Below are 20,978 nucleotides of genomic sequence, written 5' to 3'. Positions count from 1 at the left end.
CCCTAGGAATTTGAATCACAGAGAAGTTATGCTCCATAAATGTTAACATCCCTTATTATGTTCTGGGGTCTCTTCTGATCTCAGAGACCAATAAATGTCAGAAAAACCCTTATAAGCACCTTACCACTCACGTCTCCGACCTCTACGCTCCTCACCATAACCTGATCGCTCTTCCTCCACATCTTCTGATGACCGTTGCTCGTATTGACATGCTAGAATTATGAAGACGTGCGCTGTGACCTTGTGTGCTCATGTGCAGAACCGTTCACCAGATTTCAGCTTGATCGAGAGTGATCAGAAGATGCAGCAACGTCCGGATGATTAATGAAGGAACAGAGAGGCCGGAAGGATGAGTGGTAATGAGAGTATAAGGAATCTTTTCATTTTTTTTAAATCTTCATGCTGATCTTTACGGTTAAGAAAATTTACATCCAAGTGCTGCCAATTTGCTGAATCTATATGTAAGGGACTTACAATAAAATCTAAATTTTGGCGCAGGCAGATGTTAGTATAATTCCAGTAGACTCCAAATCCACTTCAACATATTTGATCATCTCTAGCATTGTAAGATATGGTGACAGATCTTCTTTAGTTTGGTATTTGTCTCTACAAAGTTTAAATTATTAAAAGTTGGGCTGAGCAGGGAACCTTCTCTTACAGACAAGATACTATTGATATGAATTTATCGCTTCTCACTGGTCCTACTCTCAGGATTAAGGTGCAGGGTGGGATAATGCATGTGTGGCGCCCTGTGTCTTTGCCGCCACAAAATGGTTAAATATGTACTGTTTTGTATGTGTTTTGTAAGCAATGGGAGTTATGCTTTCTCTGCTAAAGACCACTGCACACACAATTTTACCTCACTCCCTTATTTCCCTGAAGCTTAGAGCTTTGGATACGTCCCATAACTGGGAGGGGAGGAGTCGAGGTGTTGTTTCTGTGAGGAAAATGGAGAACGCTCCTGGATGACATAACATGTGCTCCCTCCAAGAGCAAAGCTAAGAAGAATCAGGGAATCAGCCCCTAGGCCATCCATGCTTTTAGAGCAGGTTGGTAAGCTGAGAGACTCTGTGGGTTTATACAACCAACAGCAGAGTGTTTTACCCCAGGATGACTACAGCAAACTAGGATCAGTGAAGGATTGTGCAAGAAGAAACTTGTTCTTCATACAGGATCCAATCTGCAAGTTGCCAAGGGGAGAAAACACAGTAAGTGACTGTACTGGAAGTTCCAAACTCCGGGAAGCCTTGGTCCCTGAAGGGATTAGAATAGCAGGAAGTTTACACAGAGTCTCAGCAGAGAGAAGGATAACTCCCATCTTGCAGAGCAGATTGTAAACCTTGTGAGAGTTGTAAAATCTCCTATTTACTGCATCTGAACTATAGTAAATGATAAAGTGACTTTCCTTGTCTCCTGCCTTATTACTCCGTGCCATCTACTTCCAGCACAATCTCTGGGGGTCAGCCCTGGTTGGAGGGGGTTAAACATCTGCACTACCATCACCATCAACTTCTCCCAGGGATCATCTGCAGTGCCGGCTATCCTACAGTCGAACACTCCAACTGGCGTCACGTACTTTTTTTCAAATTCCTTTTATTTCTACCTTATTTTTCAACTCCCATTTCACTGTCCCTGGAGCAAAGGCACCGGGCACGGCTACCACCCCCGTGACCTCCTGACTCTAACGCTGCCCAGCAACCTGAGTTCCCTGCTCAGGGCGAGACATATGGTTGTTATTTAAAATATACTATTAGGTGAGCATTAATTTTGATTTATTCATGCAGTGTTATGGCCATTTCTCCAAAGTGTTCCAGAAGTTGTTCTCCACCATAACGCAAGGAGTCGTGTTACTCGTGCTACTGTGAGCAGCATGCGTGGCCTAAACGTGCTCCCATAACTGCAATGTCTCTGGATTTGTCTCACATTGAGCACATCTGGGATGTCATTGCTCAGCAATATTACAAGAGCTTTCAGCAATAGACCTTAAATATTTTCCCAAGTGCATTAGGAGAAGGAGAACATTCAGATCATTAATGGCCTCAATCATAGGAGAAGAGGCTGTAAGTGCTGGGTTTCTGCACTCGCTACTGATACTCCCCATAGAACAAATAGAGAAGTTTTGAAAATTTTGTTTTTCCATCATTTGCAGACAAGTGACATGACTCCATCTTGTAGTTCCAAAATCCACAGCTTTTCTTTTGTGGTGTTGCATTTTCATTGTTGGACATTGTATATAATATGTGCAAATTTAATTGTTGCTTGTTAATATATATATAACTATATTCCATGATCTTGTGTTTTTTTTTTTTTTGTTTTTTTTTGTTTTTTATACACTACGTACATAACTTACACATTTTTATACCTACACGGTCACACTCTTCTTTGTCTACTTTCACTTTACAAGTCTTTGTGCAGGAGCAGTTGTAACAATATTGACCCATTCTGCTTACACATCTCTTTATCTAACATACTTTCCATATTATTGTTCTTCAGGTGAACGCTCCCTGCCATCTACATATGAAGTACAGTGGTCTTGGGTGATTCCATGTTTGTGTCTCTTCTCATGCTGAGTTGTTGGCAGTGGTGGGAGATTCTCAGCCATCATCCACTATAGAGATGATAATGAGCCTGGACCAGCAAGTAATGGGATTACAAGGCTCCAGACTGGTGAGACCTCTGCAGTCTATTGTGTCTCATGGACAATTCTATAACATTAAGAACATAATAATGGAGGGAAGCACAATCCAATGCACCAATACCTGAGTGGTTTCTGGAGGAAACAAATAGGAAAGGTGATATTTATTTTATGTCTTGAAATTAGAAGAATTAACATCACAACCAAGTCATCAGTTTTCTTTACAACATGACGAAGAGTCCACAGGAGCAAAATGGACACAATTCTGTCTATTTAGTGAGTTTTATCTGTTATAAAACTGTATAATTTATACATAGATAAGAGCTGAACAAGTAGTGACCTTCTGATATTCCACAGAGAGATATAAAACAGATACTTAGGCTGTGTGGCCACGGTCAGGATTTTTCGCGCTTTTTTTTTTTTTTTTGCATTTTTGCTGTGTTTTTCCGATGTATAAACGCTTAAACGCATATATTAAGCATCCTATTGTTAGAATGCATTCTGCAATTTTTGTGCCTATGATGGGGGAAAAAAACGCAGCATGTTCATTAATTTTGCGGAAAATCTGCAGATTTGCCACTATATTCATTGTATTAGGAGGCTCCGGAAACAAACACGAAAAATCAGTGCAAAAAAAGCGGATTTCCCGCGAAGGAGTCCGGTTTTGGTCTGGAAAATTCTGCTTACGTGGGCACATAGCCTCACACTTATAACCTATTGGATCCAGGTTTACACAACCGATATCAAAATGTATTTACAAGTAATCCCCCATACAGTGGTGTAGCAGAGTGTGACCACATGAATAGTCCACAGATAATAATGGACATGAAACAGAAGAAACAAATACTATATACCCCTCTATTAGATATCTCTCTCTCATATATATATATATATATATATATATATATATATATATATATAACACGCCTTATGTCTGTAACTGAAATCTCGCTGCGCTGATTGGTCGCGGCCGCAGTCCGCAATTAGTAGGACGCATGCCACTGCTACAGTGCCGTCGGGAGAGTAGCGGCTAGCGCTGCTCCTCTCCTGATGGTTGCCGCAGGTCATCTCCAGGCGCACTGGCGTCAGCGGCGACGCAGCCGAAGATGCCCGGCTCTAGCCGGTACACAGGGTCCGAAGGAGAAGAGACTCCTTCGGACCCTCGGTACCATAAACGTGTAAAATAATAGAATTACAATTAAAAATAGTGATCTACTCACCTACCGACGGCCCCCGGAATCTGTCCCTCCTCTCCACGCTGCTGGCATCTTCTGTTCCCAGTACTGCTTTGCTAAAAATACCGCTGATGACATGGCTTTCGCGAGAGGACATCAGCAGCGGTCTTTGGCGCCAAGCAGTACTGGGAATGGAAGATGCCGGCAGTGTGGAGAGGAGGGACAGATTCCGGGGGCTGTCAGATGGTAAGTATATCACATTTTTTATTTTAATCTGCCGCTGGCCATATTTTAGAGTACCCGATGCTTTAGAATCGGGCCAGCAGCTAGTGTGGATATATACTTATTATATGGACAGTCACAAAATATCTCAGGCTATCACACACTGTATGGTGAAAACAGATGAATATCTCTATATTAACCATTGTGTGTATTGTATCAAGAATCCCGTCATACAGGACACATCATATATACTAATAGTAAGATATGCAAGTGCAGAGGTAAAGGATAATGTGACTATAATAGTCTCCACAGCTGCTGCAAACACATTATCCAACTTTTTATAGATATATAGGAAACATATGCTATATCAATGTATCATGGCATCAAACTAGAAAGTATTTTAGTTTTTTGTATTACCTGTAGCCATGGTACATTCAAAAGAGGGGTAATGAACAGCCTCAACACGCATTTTACCACCTAAAAACAGAGCTTTGTCAGGAGGTTCTGATGAAGCCACATTTTTGCAAAATAAATATAACTAGTATTTATACATAGAAAGTTATAATGATGGAAAGATTGGTCAATAGATGAGCAATGATTAAAATCGATCTCAAAATGAGAATACATTTAATATAGAAACTGAATTCCTTTTAAATGTTCAACATTTCGCCTCTTCAAACTGTCTTTTTCAAGCCACAACTGGACTGCTGTCATTTTTTGCCTCATGTTTTCAATAGATAATGGAGAGAGAGAGAATAGGTAGATATATAATAGGTGATAAACGGATGATAGATAATAATGATGTTTGTAAACTGATGAAGATAAATGATATAAATATATTAACATATACATATAATTTGTCAAATATTAAAAAAAATATAGAAAATGGATATGAAGCTACTTACAATAATGAATATATTAGATATATTACAATCAGGATCCACCCCGATCAATGATGTAAAAATGCGATTTTATCTTTTTTTTTTTTTTACTTTTTTTGGTTTTTGTTCTTACAACAGTCGTTTTTTTTTTACTTTTTAACATTTCATTTGTCTTTACAGAACTTAAATTAAAGATGTGTCTGACAGGATATCAGGACTCTTCAGACCTACTGATGACTACCCATTCCTGCTAATACATGCAGGGACAAATGACACAGCAAGAAACAACCTGGAAACCGTCTGCAGTGACTTTGAAAACTTAGGTAAGAAAATGAAAGAACTGGGAGCGTAGGTGGTCTTCTCTTCCATCCTCCCAGTGGATGGCCATGGAACAAGGAGGTGGAGTAAGATTCTGCAGGGGAAAAACTGGCTACGTCGATGGTGCCGTCAGCAAGGTTTTAGATTTCTGGATCACGGCGTGAATTACATATACGATGGACTACTTGCTAGAGATGGGGTGCACCTTACGAAGACTGGAAAAAATGTATTTGGAAGTCGCCTTACTACACTCATCAGGAGAGCTTTAAACTAGGGAAGCTACTACCTTGGGTCTAATCCTTGTAAACAGGGAGGAAATGGTTGAGGAGGTAAAAGTGGCTGGGACCCTAGGAGGAAGCGACCATGCTATTTTAGAATTTTGGATAACTAGAGGAGGAAGACCTGTGAAGACTCAGACATCAAGGTTAGATTTCAGAAAGGCAGATTTTAAGGTATTCAGAAAGAGAATTGGAGGGATCCAATGGCTGGATATCCTTAAGGACAAAAATGTCCAGGAAGGATGGGAAATCTTGAAAAGTGAAATTCTCAAAGCACAATTGTTAACAATTCCGAAAAGAGGGAAGAATAGGAAGCGTTTAAGGAAACCAGGATGAATGAACACAGAACTTAAGCACATGCTAAAAAGGAAGAAAGAAATGTTTATAAAATGGAAAGAGGGAGACACATCTAAAGAAGAATATAATGCTGTCTGCAGAACTTGCAGGGCACAAATCAGATTATCTAAAGCGGACAATGAATTGAGGCTTGCAAGAGATCTCAAAAGCAATAATAAAGGATTTTGGGGATATGTCAAATGTAAAACAAAAGTCAAAGATACTATAAGATTTTTACAAGATGAAAATGATGAAATGGTAAGACAGGATGTTGAGAAGGCTGAACTTTTAAATTTCTATTTTGCATCTGGTTTCTGTCAGAAAGGAAATGTAACATCAACTGTTCTTCACTGTCCTATTAAGGGAATAGAAGAATCCAGGATATCTATAAACAGAGAGATAGTGAGGAAACACTTAGCTAACCTAAATGAATTCAAGTCTCCAGCTCCAGATGAATTACACCCCAGAGTACTGAAGGAGATAGCAGAAGAAATTTTTGAACCCCTTTCCATAATCTTTGAAAATTCTTGGAGAACAGAAGTCCCAGAAGGCTGTAGAAGAGCAAATATTGTTCCTATCTTCAAAAAGGGGAAGAAGGTGGACCCAGGCAACTATAGGCCGGTGAGTCTGACTTCTATACCAGGAAAGATCTTTGAACAAATTATTAAACGTGTATGTAAGTACCTGGATAAGAATGAAGTGATTAAACAGAGTCAGCATGGGTTTGTAACTAGAGTTGAGCGATACCAGCCGATACGTGAAAATATCGGATCGGAATGGATCGGCCGATCTTAAAAAAAAAAGTATCGGTATCGCCGATTCCGATACCGGGAACCAATGCAAGTCAATGGGGCCAAAATATCGGAATTAAAAAAAACCCTTTCTTTCCTTGTAGGTTAATTCTACATGAAGAAAAACAACTAAGAATAATGTAGAATGTATTGTGGGAGGTGGAGGAGACATTAAAGCCATAGAGGTTTAGCCCAATCAAATGGAATAGCAGGAATTAAACTTTTTTTTTAAAGACGTTAGGAGTTACAAAGATATTGACTATGTTGGCCTCATTTATATTTTGCCAGACATGTATGTCGTCTTCTTCTTTCTTCTTATTCTTCTTCCTTTTTTTACCTTCTTCTTCTTCTTCTTCTTCTTATTCCTTTTTTACATTCTTCTTCTTCTTCTTCTTCCTTTTTTTACATTCTTCTACTTCCTTTTTTTACATTCTTCTTCTTATTCCTTTTTTTACATTCTTCTTCTTCTTCCTTTTTTTACATTCTTCTTCTTCCTTTTTTTAAATTCTTCATATTCTTCTTATTCAACAATTATTATTCTACATATTCAACTTCTTCATCTTCTTCCTATTCTTCTTCATCATATTCTAATTTGTGTCAGGCATTCCTGTAGTTGTTATCTAGAAAAGTTAGAAGTTTACACCTTCCGTTCTGCCTGTCACAAAAGATTTACAACAGGATTTGTCCGCGTTCAGTTTGGCCTGCAGCAGCAGGCCTTTTCCAGGGGCACCACGAGGAGGAACGGACTCAACCCCATACACTGCTTAGTCTTCTTCTGCTTATAAATAAGATAATATCATTTGCTCAGAGTATTAGACTTATGCTTAATGTTCTTCTGCTTTGTTTTTTATGCTTCTTTGTCTTCTCTCTCTTGTTGTTCTGCATCTTGGTGGTTGTCTTCCTGTTCTTTGTCCTCTTGAACCAGCTGACGGTACTGGCACCCGTAGGGGCAGCAGAAGGAACAAGAGCCAATGGCACTACCGAGGACCAGCTGACGGTGCTGGAACCCGGTTACTAAGCAGGAGGTACCTGTGCTACAAAGCACTACCAAGGACCAGCAGACGTTGCCGGAACTCAGATACCGAGATGGAGGCACCTAGGCCAAAGGCTCTGACGAGAACCAGCTGACGGTGCTGGAACCCAGAGGGGTAGCATAAGCTGCAAGAGCAAATGGAAATAGCGAGGACCAGCTGACAGTGCTGGCACCTGGAGGGGCAGCAGAAGGAATAATAGCCAATGGCACAACCGAGGACCAGCTGATGGTGCTGGAACCCGGTTACTAAGCAGGAGGTACCTGTGCTACAAAGCACTACCAAGGACCAGCAGATGTTGCCGGAACTCGGATACCGAGATGGAGGCACCTAGGCCAAAGGCTCTGACGAGAACCAGCTGACGGTGCTGGAACCCGGAGAGGCAGCTGAAGTTACCCCTGAAAAGCAAAGTTGGCATGCCGCAAGCTGGCCGCAGTTACCGAATCACACAGTCCTACAGGGGGTGCTTGTCCTACTGGCACTACGGAACAAGCCTTTCTTACCAGAACCCACAGTCCACATAGGAAGCACCTAAACTGCTGGCACCCTAGCCTCGGCTAACCCAACCGCAACACGACATGGCAACTTAGGGTGGCAAACTGACATTGACACTTCCCGGAAACAGCAGGCAGGGCTGGAACCAAGCTGGGCAGGAGGGAGTACGCCAAAGTCAGTTATGAGCAGCAACTGGCGATGTTGGAGCCCAGGGACAAGCACTTAGCAGGCTGACGCCTGATGTGCTGTCAATTGGGAGGCAGCAGGACAGATTGCCATCAAAACAGCAGGGGAACAGCTGACGTTACTGAACCCCACAAACACAGGAGCCGTTCACACTTCAGCACCATTGAGTGGGCCTCTATGAAGGACATCTGCCTCGTTTTGCGTGCCTTCGATGAATCCACGCGGATGGCGAGTGCAGATGATGCACTAGTCAGCATGACTGTCCCCCTTATCTGCCTGCTTCAACAAACACTGCAAGCACTAAGGGATGAGGTTTCGGAAGAGGTGGAGGATGAGGAGTCCCAAATGCCATCTGCTTCTGGACAGTCTGCGCTACGTGTTTCCTCACAAAGGACTAGGCAGGGGACACTTTGTGAGGAGGATGAGGAGGAGTCGATGGAGGAGGAAGACATCTCTCCAGAGGAGGGAGGTACACAAACCTCTACTCAGTATGTACAGCGAGGGTGGGGTGATGCAGAGCAGGCCGAGGTCACGCCTCAAACAGGGGACATGACTTGTTTGCGCCTGATGCAGCTGGTACTCCATGACTGCTGCCTGCTGCTCACACAACCGCTCCAACATATGTAACGTTGAATTCCACCAGGTGGGTAGGTCACATATGATGCGATGTTCCGGAAGGCCAAATCGTCGCTGCAGAGCAGCGAGGCGCGATCTTGCCGTGCTGGAAAGCCGCAAGTGAGCGCACTCTATGCGGACCTTGTGCAACAGTGCATCAAGATCCGGATAGTCCCTCAGAAAGCTCTGCACGACCAAGTTAAGAACATGTGCCAGACATGGGATGTGTGTGAGGTTGCCTAGGCCAAGAGCTGCCACCAGATTTCGGCCATTGTCACACACTACCAAGCCCGGCTGGAGATTCGCTGGCCCAAACCACACATCGCTCTCCTGCTTGATAGCATTCCAGAGCTCCTGCGCTGTGTGGCTTCGATTCCCCAAAGAAATTAATTTGAGTACAGCCTGTTGACGTTTGGCCACGGCTGTGCTCATATCGGTCGTAACAGGCTCCTGCTCTGCTGTTTCTGAGGAACTTGAGTAGGAGGAGGAGTCTATGTGTACAGACTGGAGTCCTGCAATCCGTGGCGTTGGAAGAACACGTACAGCGCCACTCTCCAGATCTGTACCCGGCTCCACAACATTGACCCAGTGGGCAGTGAGGGAAAGGTATTGTCCCTGTCCATGGTTACTGGTCCACGCATCGGTGGTCAGGTGGACCTTGCTACTAACGGCGTTTAGTAGCGCATGTTTTATTTTGCCCTCAACATGTTTCTGCAGGGCAGGGACGGCTCGCCTGCTGAAAAAAAAAAGCGGCTGGGCAACGTTGTATTGGGGGACTGCCAATGCCATTAAGTCCCGGAAGGTGTCAGTGTCCACCAGCCTGAATGACAGCATTTCAACTGCCAGAAGTTTGGCAATGCCAGATTCAGAGACTGTGCTCGGGGATGGTTTGCCGAGTAAGGGCGCCTTTTATCCCATGCCTGTGCTACCGATGGCTGTGATGGATGGGAACGTGCTGCTATGGGTGTAATCTGACAGGGTCTCCGGACAACAGTGGCAGAGGTTCTTCCTTGGCGATCCTGTGAGGAAGCCGAACCAGCAGTGTGTGAGCTGGGGGAAGAGGCCCCAACACGAACTGAAGAGGTGGTAGGTGGTGCTGTACGTTGGCCTACGTCTTCAGGGTGTCTCTGCAACTCCAACTCGTACTTGGTGCGCACATGTTTCCACATATTTGTGGTATTGAGGTTGCTGACATTTCTCCCTCTTTTGACTCTCTGATGACACAGCTTGCATTTGACAAAGCAAATGTCATCTGCAACTGTGTCAAAAAAGGACCACGCACTGCAAGTCTTGGGAGCGCCCGTTTTGCCTTTGGAATGAGGAATGCTCCTAACGGGTGCCGAAGTGGAGGGTACAGGCAACCAAGTCTTCCCCCTCCCTCTGCCTCCTGTTTTGGCCGGTAGGGGAATCTCTTCCTCCGAGCTGCTCCCACCACCTTCCTGTTCCTCACGCCATGATGGGTCAAGGACCTCATCATCTTTCCTCCCCTCTTCAAACAGCTGCTTCTCCGGGGTTGTCTCGCCAGCACCGTATGCACCAGAAAGTGGCAACTGAGTCTCGTCATCATCTGATGCGTACTGAGGTGTGCTGAACATAGGCACTGGCCCACTCGCCTCTTCAGATTCAGAGGGACAAAGAAGTTGCGCATCACTGCATACTCCCTCTTCTTCACATTCAGGAATGCTGCTTGGCTGGCCCCCTCTTTCCAAGCCAACAGATTCCGAGAACAGAAGTAGAGACTGTGATGGCTCCTGTCCATGTCTCTGACTGCCTGGGCACTTTGGCAGGTGGTGAAGAGACAGATGGTTGCTCTTCGGTGCTCTGGTCCTGAGAGGCTGTGGAAGTAATTGAAGTCGATGCGTTAGCTGCCATCCATCCGACAACGGCTTCAATTTGTTCCTCCCGCAGCAGTGGGGTACGTTGAGGTCCTACAAAGCTGCGCATAAAGGACTGTTGCCTGCTAAAACTGGGGGATGCTGATCCACTGGTGCCCGCAGCAGGCCCAGAATCCCCACGTCCTCTACCTGCAGAATCCCCACGTCCTCTACCTGCAGAATCCCCACGTCCTCTCCCTGCAGAATCCCCACGTCCTCTCCCTGCTGAAACTCCACGCTCACGCCCACGCGCTTTACTCCCTGCCTTCTTCATCTTGCCAGACTGCTTAAGATAGGCAGAAAAGTACAAAGGGGGGCCTTAGTGTGCTTACTCCTGAACAGCTGGTTACAGGTACAAGAAACACTAATTTTATGAAGTGTGTGTGTGTGTGGACTACACTTTAATAGGAGCTGATGTGGCCTACACAAGTTCCAAATGTAGTGTTTGGTGAACTTTTTTTGTGGTTTCTTTGTTGGAAACAAACTCAAAGTATGTGAACAAAGAATTGAAACTGATAGTATCACCAACTTTTTGGAGCTATTACAATGCAGGCAGGTAACCTACAATGCAAAAGATGAGGCTCCAAAAAAATTGGGTAATACTAATCTGGCTGCGCCGGCAGGGCACAAGCCAGAAAAAAAAGGCTCCTCTATTTACTCCTATATAGTGTTTGCAACCAACCAATGTTGATGGATACGGATGGATGCACACTAATAGGAGAAGAAAAAATGAGCTGCACTCAAAGACAAATATGTGTGAGGCAGTGACGCACGTTGAGCGTCCTACAACCAGACGTAGCTGCAGGACACTCTACTCTGCGTGAGCTGCACTCACACACAGTCAGAGACCTCTCAGACAGCCATGAACAGTGCAGCTAAGTGGGCACTGGCACTGACAGGCTGCAGAAAGGCTCCGCTGTGTACTCCTATATAGTGTTTGCAACCACCGTAGATGGAGACGGATGGATGCACACTAATAGAAGAAAAAATGAGCTGCAATAAAAGAAAAATGTGTGAGGCAGTGACACGCTGAGCGTCCTACAACCAGACGTAGCTGCAGGACACACTGCTCAGCGTGAGCTGCACTCACACACAGTCAGAGACCTCTCAGACAGCCGTGAACAGTGCAGCAAAGTGGACACTAACACTGAAAGGCTGCAGAAAGGCTCCGCTGTCTACTACTAGTGTTTGCAACCAACGTATATGGATACGGATGGAAGCACACTAGATTGAAATTATGTAAAAAAATGCAGCTCAAAAATTAAAAGATGTATGAGGCAGCAGTGAGGCACGCTGGGCAGCCTACAACCTGACGTGGCTGCAGGACCCACTCCACAGCGTGAGCTGCACTCACACAGCCCTTGCAGACAGCTGTGAACACTGCTGCTAGGGCAAAGAAGGCTACAGTGGTGGTTTATGTAGCCTGGGTAAAGCACTAGATGTTTGGTGGAATCACTATTTCTAACTGTCCCTCACAGTCTTCTACAGCAGCCTGTCCCTAACTGAATTCACAGCAGAGTGAACCAGAAATGGCGGCTGCGGTGGCTTTTATAGTGCATCATGACATCATTTCGGCAGCCAATCACAGCCATGCCAATAGTTAACATGCCTACATGCCTGACAGGATGTGCCCACACTTCGGAGGATTCCCATTGGCTTAATCAAAGCAAGCAGGCTCATAGCATGATGGGAACTTCCGATTCCGGGATCCGATATGACAAAAGTATCGGAAGTCAGTATCGGAATTCCGATACCGCTAATATCGGCCGATACTTGCGGTATCGGAATGCTCAACACTATTTGTAACTAATAAGTCATGTCAGACTAACTTAATTTCCTTCTATGACAGAATCACTGATTGGGTGGATCAGGGAAATGTTGCATATATAGTATATATTGACTTCAGCAAAGCATTTGACAAAGTATCTCACACAATCCTTATTGAAAAAATGGCTAAGTATGGAATGGACAAGGCAACTGTTAGGTGGATTCATAACTGACTTAGTGATCGGACCCAAAGAGTGGTCGTAAATGGCTGCACATCCAGTTGGAAGAATGTCTCAAGTGGGGTACCACAGGGCTCTCTCCTGGACCCTGTATTGTTCAACATCTTTATCAATGATTTAGGTGAAGGGATTGATGGTAAAGTGATTAAATTTGCTGATGACACAAAGCTAGGAGGGATAGCTAATACTAGAGAAGAGAGAAGATTCAAAAATATATAAATAAACTGGAGCAGTGGGCAGCAACTTAAAGAATGGTTTTTAACAGGGAAAAATGCAAAGTACTTCATCTGGGCAATAAAAATGAAAAAAGCATATACAAAATGGGAGGAATAGGACTAAGCAACAGCACATGTGAAAAAGACTTCGGTATACTAATAGATCACAGACTGAATATGAGTCAACAGTGTGATGCAGCAGCAAAAAAGGCAAATGCAATTCTAGGATGTATTAACAGAAGCATACAGTCTAGATTACGTGAAGTCATTATTGCCCTCTACTCCTCCTCTTTGGTCAGACCTCATCTGGAATACTGTGTCCAGTTTTGGGCACCACGTTTTAAAAAAGACATCAACAAACTGGAGCAAGTTCAGGAAAGAGTGACCAGAATGGTGACTGGTTTGCAAACCCTGTCTTATGAGGAAAGGTTGCAGGATTTGGGAATGTTTATCTTGCAGAAGAGAAGACTGAGGGGAGACTTAATAGCTGTCTAGAAATATCTAAAGGGCTGTCACATTGTAGAAGGATCATCTTTATTCTCATTTGCACAAGGAAAGACTAGGAGCAATGGAATGAAACTGGATGGGATGAGACACAGATTAGATATTAGAAAAAACTTTTTGACTGATCAATGAGTGGAACAGGCTGCCACGAGAGGTGGTGAGTTCTCCTTCAATAGAAGTCTTCAAACAGAGGCTGGACAGACATCTGTCTGGGATGATTTAGCGAATCATGCTTTGAGCAGGGGGTTGGACCAGATGGCCTAGGAGGTCCCTTCCAACTCTGACTCTAAATGTGTCTGATTTCTTATTTAATATGGTGAAAAACAGTTGTATTCCAGTTCTATGTCTGACATCACCTTTCAGGAATATGAAAAAAAAAATTAGCAACTTTTACACAAATCTATAAAAGTAAACTTTCTCTTTTTTTCTTCTCAGAAAAAATGGCTGTAAATAATTATATTCCAGTATCCATAAGGCAGGAACTGTTTGCAGGAGTAGACTATGTAAAAACTGTGAGCAACAGATTCCAAATATTGGATTCCATCACAATTAACATATTTGGAGAATATTTGGCAACAATTCTATGATTCTATGTGAAAGATGCACTGGTATCCAGAGAACCCAATCAAAGATCAAGTCTATAGGTACATTTCTAGATAATTTCCACATTGGTCTTGCAAATGCTCTAGAAATTTCCTATGTTGTACTAATGGCATCTCATCTCTCTCTCATTTTTGTCTTTTAGGTGTATCAGAATCCGAAGTCAAAATAGAGATAACATATTAGAGGCTTGTGCTCTTACTCGTATAGGATTTCAAGACCTTGCTCTGCCCAAGGAATTCACCTTGTGAATTGATCCCTTTGAAGTATCTTGCCGGTGAGTAGTTGCTCTGTATATGATATTCAGTAGATATGGTTCCAATAATTCCCATGACTGATAATCATTTCTTATTGATTCATCTTTGGACAGATTGGGGGAACAAAATTTTCTCCTTCGCCTCATTGGGGGACACAGACTGTGGGTGTGTGCTACTGCCGTCTGGAGGCCGACACTAAGTATACAAAAAAACAAGTTAGCTCCTCCTCTGCCGCATACACCCTCGCCCCGATAGCGGGCGGAAACCAGTTTTTGCTTAGTGTCTGATGGAGGCACACGCAGTCTGGGTCTCTCCAGACTATTTTTTTTTTTTTTTAAACATTTTCTTGCTATGAAGAGGAGACTGGGGCGACGGACCCTATTGAAAGGGTCCGATCTCCCCCAAACATCAACGGGCGAGCACGCGCAAGTATCCCTCCGCGTATCCTTTCCCGCACCGAGGGACATCTCTGGGACTTTTCCCCAGACATCTATTTTTCTTTTTTATTTTAAAGAAGATATGACGGGGGCAACGCATCCTATTGAAAGGATCAGATTTCCCCAAACCATCAACGGGTGACCACGTGCGAGTGTCCCTCCACGTTCCCTCTCCCGTGACGTGGGACAGTATGCCAGACTTAGCCCTGTCCACCCCTAGGTAGCGAAACCATGGGCTTGCACAGAGGCACAAGACTAATTGTGCGGCCCCACGGCTACGCCAATCGGGTACTGCGTGGTGGCGGACGGTCCCTCTCCTCGCCCAGCCAAGGCGGACGGAGCTAGGGTGCCTGCACCATCCGAAGATGCGGTTTACCTCAGGGTAAGCAGGGCTCCTGGGCAGCGGGAGGTCAGGGCTGCAGCGTACTTTCCAGGGGCTGGAGCGGCTCCCCTCTCCTGCCTGCAGGCAGAGCAGGAGGGCTTCTTCGGCGCAGCAGGGGAAGCGGCGTGTTCCCCTTCTCTATCGCCATGGCGCTCGGTGGCCGGGTGGGGGAAGGAGCACGCCGGGCTGAGTAGAAGGCCCGACCCCGGTGCGGCGGGCGAGCAGGGCCGAAATTTAGCTTGCGGCCTAGGCCGCGGGGAAGGCCTGCCCCCCGGTGCGGCGGGCGGGCAGGGCCGAAATTTAGCCCACGGCTTGCGGCCTAGGCCGCGGGGAAGGCCCGCCCCCCGGTGCGGCGGGCGGGCAGGGCCGAAATTTGGGCCGCGGCGTTGGCCTAGGACGCAGGGGGAAGGTCCGCCCCCCAGCGTGACGTCGGGTCCGGCGCCCGCCCCCCAACGACGTCAGATCCAGCGCCGCCCCTGGATACTGGGCGGGCGCTGGACAAAATGGAGGCCCCGGCGTCAGAATGGGGTAGGCCGTGGTCAGGAAGCATCGCAGCCTACCCAGGGAGACAGCAGCTGGGAGTCTCCAGACGGCAGTCGAGCGCCAGCAGCAGCACAGGAGCACGGGGAGGCAGCCGGAGCTCGGGTAAGTGCGACCCCGTCTTGGCCACACTAGGGCAGGTTGTCCTCCTTCTCCTCATACCCCTGGATGCCATAAACAAAAAAAAAAAAAAAAAGACATTAATAGATAGAAAAAGTTTTTTTCCGCAGTATGTCTGGAAAAGGGAAGAAGCACACCTTCCTTTATACCGCATGCATTTCCTGTGGGGCTGTGTTTACGCGAGCGCAGACCATTAAGATACAGTGGAGAAAAAAAGTATTTAGTCAGTCAGCAATAGTGCAAGTTCCACCACTTAAAAAGATGAGAGGCGTCTGTAATTTACATCATAGGTAGACCTCAACTATGGGAGACAAACTGAGAAAAAAAAATCCAGAAAATCACATTGTCTGTTTTTTTTTCATTTTATTTGCATATTATAGTGGAAAATAAGTATTTGGTCAGAAACAAGCAATCAAGATTTCTGGCTCTCACAGACCTGTAACTTCTTCTTTAAGAGTCACCTCTTTCCTCCACTCATTACCTGTAGTAATGGCACCTGTTTAAACTTGTTATCAGTATAAAAAGACACCTGTGCACACCCTCAAACAGTCTGACTCCAAACTCCACTATGGTGAAGACCAAAGAGCTGTCAAAGGACACCAGAAACAAAATTGTAGCCCTGCACCAGGCTGGGAAGACTGAATCTGCAATAGCCAACCAGCTTGGAGTGAAGAAATCAACTGTGGGAGCAATAATTAGAAAATGGAAGACAAACAAGACCACTGATAATCTCCCTCGATCTGGTGCTCCAGGCAAAATCCCACCCCGTGGGGTCAGAATGATCACAAGAACGGTGAGCAAAAATCCCAGAACCACGCGGGGGGACCTAGTGAATGAACTGCAGAGAGCTGGGACCAATGTAACAAGGCCTACCATAAGTAACACACTATGCCACCATGGACTCAGATCCCGCAGTGCCAGACGTGTCCCACTGCTTAAGCCTGTACATGTCCGGGCCTGTCTGAAGTTTGCTAGAGAGCATTTGGATGATCCAGAGGAGTTTTGGGAGAATGTCCTATGGTCTGATGAAACCAAACTGGAACTGTTTGGTAGAAACACAACTTGTCGTGTTTGGAGGAAAAAGAATACTGAGTTGCATCCATCAAACACCATACCTACTGTAAAGCATGGTGGTGGAAACATCATGCTTTGGGGCTGTTTCTCTGCAAAGGGGCCTGGACGACTGATCCGGGTACATGAAAGAATGAATGGGGCCATGTATCGTGAGATTTTGAGTGCAAACCTCCTTCCATCAGCAAGGGCATTGAAGATGAAACGTGGCTGGGTCTTTCAACATGACAATGATCCAAAGCACACCGCCAGGGCAACGGAGTGGCTTCGTAAGAAGCATTTCAAGGTCCTGGAGTGGCCTAGCCAGTCTCCAGATCTCAACCCTATAGAAAACCTTTGGAGGGAGTTGAAAGTCCGTGTTGCCAAGCGAAAAGCCAAAAACATCACTGCTCTAGAGGAGATCTGCATGGAGGAATGGGCCAACATACCAACAACAGTGTGTGGCAACCTTGTGAAGACTTACAGAAAACGTTTGACCTCTGTCCTTGCCAACAAAGGATATATCAAAGTATTGAGATGAAATTTTGTTTCTGACCAAATACTTATTTTCCACCATAATATGCAAATAAAATGAAAAAAAAACAGACAATGTGATTTTCTGGATTTTTTTTTTCTCAGTTTGTCTCCCATAGTTGAGGTCTACCTATGATGTAAATTACAGACGCCTCTCATCTTTTTAAGTGGTGGAACTTGCACTATTGCTGACTGACTAAATACTTTTTTTCCCCACTGTATGTGAGGCCTGTAGTTCCGAACGCGCCCAGGAGCCCTCCCCGCCAACGGAGCCCAGGGGTTCGGAGCCCCCGGAATGGGCGTTATCGCTATCTCGGTCTATGGCTTCACTTACGAAGGCGATCGAGACCCTTCAGGCCCCGGATAGGGGTAGAGACAACGGCTCTCCGGTTTGGGAAGGTTCATCCACCTCACTTGAGCCGCCGGCCTGCAGGGGCCGTACCCTCTCTAAAGAGACGTACAGGGAAAGAACCCATATGGCGTCTCCGGGCCCCTCCGGTGCTTCGGCATCTGTGAGTGTGGCATCTCGCTCTCCATCACCATTGTCTGAGAGCGAGCAGAGTTCGGATGAGGATAGGCAGGAAGCCTTGGATCTGGATATTCCCGGGTTTCGGGAGACAGTGGACAGTCTCATTGAGGCCGTCAATCAGACTCTTGGTATCGAGGAGGACGTGTCCCTGGCCGCAGGGCATAAGATACCTTTTAAAAAGGCCAGGTGCCCACATAGGGTGTTTAGCACCCATCCTGAATTCGAGGACACGGTACAGCGGCACAGGGAACGCCCAGACAAGCGTTTTTCAGGGCAGAAAACGCTAGAGACAAGGTACCTGTTTGCACCAGAGTTCTGTAAAGAGTGGGCGGAATCTCCGATTGTGGATCCCCCAGTGTCGCACCTGGCTTCAAGATCATTGTTGTCGGTGCCTAGTGGGTCTTCCATTAAGGACCCCACGGATCGGCTCATAGCCCGCTCGGTGTATGAGGCATCGGGGTCAGCGCTATTGCCTTCCTTCGCAGCTACATGGGTGGCCAAGGCCATGATGTCGTGGTCGGAGTCTTTGAACAAAGTCCTGCAGGACAGAGATTTGCCGGTAGAGGTGTCTGAGATAGCAAATCAGATCTCGATGGCAGGAGACTATCTAATTAATGCATCCTTGGATGCGGCTAATTGCGCTGCGCTAGCCGCAGCAAACGCTATCGCCATTAGGAGAGCCTTGTGGCTAAGGCTATGGCGGGCCGATTCGATTTCTAAAAAGTCATTAACATCTCTGCCTTATCAGGGTAATCGGCTTTTTGGGGAGAAGCTAGACAAGTTTATTTCAGATGCCACGGGGGGAAAGAGTAGCTTTCTCCCACAGCAGAAGAGCAGGCCGCCCTTTCGTCAACCACAGGCGCGCTTTCGGGCATTTCGCGCCCCAGGATGGGCATCAGCGCCCGGTTCTACTGCCCCGGCTCGTTACAACCAAGACAGAGAGCGCCAGGTCACGTATAGAGCCAACCCGCTGGGGAGGATGCGGGGCCGTCCACCCAGGTCAAGGGGAGCTAAGTCTCAGAGGCCCTCTACAAAATGACTTGAGGCATCAGGTACCCGAGGACACCAGAGTAGGCGGTCGTCTGCTCAGGTTCCGCCATGTCTGGGTCAAGGTGGCACACGACGCATGGGTGGCAGAATTGGTGTCATTCGGGTACAAAATAGAGTTTACCGGACACCCTCCAAGGAGATTTTTTCAATCCCGTCTTCCCAAATTGCAATCCCAGGCAGAGGCATTGCTAGGGGCCATCAGGATTCTTCTGCACAACAGGGTCATTATCCCGGTACCAGAGGGCGAAGAGGCCCAGGGATTTTATTCCAACCTGTTCGCAGTCCCCAAGAAGGACGGAACAGTAAGACCGGTTTTGGACCTAAAGCTCCTAAACAGGTTCATCAAGGTCAGGCACTTTCGGATGGAATCCCTCCGGTCAGTGATATCGGCCATGGAGCAGGGAGAGTATTTGGCCTCAATCGATGTCCAGGATGCCTACCTGCACATCCCTATTTTTCCTCCGCATCAGAAGTTCCTCCGTTTTGCGATAAATGGCCGGCATTTCCAGTTTGTGGCTCTGCCGTTCGGGTTGGCCACGGCACCCAGGGTTTTCACGAAAGTGATGGGGGTCGTTATGGCCATTCTTCATTCTCGGGGCATAGTAGTGCTGCCATACTTGGACGACCTGTTAGTGAAAGGATCGTCTTTTCAGGCGTGCGAGGAGAATGTCGGCATTACGCTGGATACCCTATCCCGCCTGGGATGGTTAGTCAATGGGAAGAAGTCATGTCTTACCCCGGCTCAGAGGATTCCATTCCTGGGGATGATTTTCGACACTTCCCAAGGGTTGGTGATTCTCCCTCGAGACAAGGCCCAGGCGCTCCGGCGAGGGGTTCGGAGTCTTCAGCGGCCAGGCCCTCACACGATTCGATTTGGGATGAGGGTGCTAGGAAGGATGGTAGCAGCAATAGAAGCAATCCCGTTTGCGCAGTTTCATCTTCGCCCCCTGCAGCATGTTCTTTTGGCAGCATGGGACAGGAGTCCTTTCTCCCTGGATCATCAGTGCAGGTTGTCCTTTCAGGTTCGGCAGGCACTGCAATGGTGGACGCGCGACTCCTCTCTCCTTCAGGGGAAACCCTTTCCTCCAGATCAGTGGTTGGTGGTCACAACCGACACGAGTCTTCTCGGTTGGGGAGCAGTGTTTCGTCATCACACAGCACAGGGGCAGTGGTCTCCCCAGGAGGCCCTTCTGCCGATCAACTTGTTGGAGATTCGAGCAGTGCAGTTGGCGTTGCAGCATTTTCAGCACTGGCTAGTGGGTCGCCCAGTCCGGGTCCAGTCAGACAACGCCACGGCAGTGGCGTATGTGAATCACCAGGGAGGCACGCGCAGCAGGGCAGCCATGCGCGAGATAGAACACGTACTTCGTTGGGCCGAGAGGCACCACTCAGTAATTTCAGCGGTCCATATACCAGGCGTGGAAAATTGGGCAGCAGATTTCCTGAGTCGGCAGGGGGTCGCGGCCGGAGAATGGTCCCTGCACCCCGAGGGTTTCCGGCAGATTTGCCAGCAGTGGGAAACTCCGGACGTGGATCTGATGGCTTCCAGAGAGAACGCCAAGTTAGACAGGTTTTTTGTTGCCCGGTCTCAGGACCCGCGAGCGATTGCAGCGGATGCATTGGTTCTTCCATGGAGCCAGTTTCGGCTCCCGTACCTTTTTCCCCCTCTGCCTCTTCTCCCGAGGGTAATCAGGAAGATCAAGAGGGAGCGGGTTCCGGCAATTCTGCTGGCCCCAGACTGGCCCCGTCGAGCCTGGTACGCGGATCTAGTACAGCTCCTCGCAGACGTGCCATGGCGTCTACCGGAACGGCCAGACTTACTGTCCCAGGGGCCAATCTACCACCCGAACTTAGGGGCCCTGTGTTTGATGGCATGGCCGTTGAGTCCTGGGTCCTGACCCAGGCGGGGTTTGGGCT

This window comes from Dendrobates tinctorius, unplaced genomic scaffold (genome assembly GCF_039654945.1).
Source record: "Dendrobates tinctorius isolate UK_male_01 unplaced genomic scaffold, ASM3965494v1 ptg000028l, whole genome shotgun sequence".
Classification (NCBI taxonomy): domain Eukaryota; kingdom Metazoa; phylum Chordata; class Amphibia; order Anura; family Dendrobatidae; genus Dendrobates; species Dendrobates tinctorius.
This window is presented reverse-complemented; position numbering follows the sequence as displayed.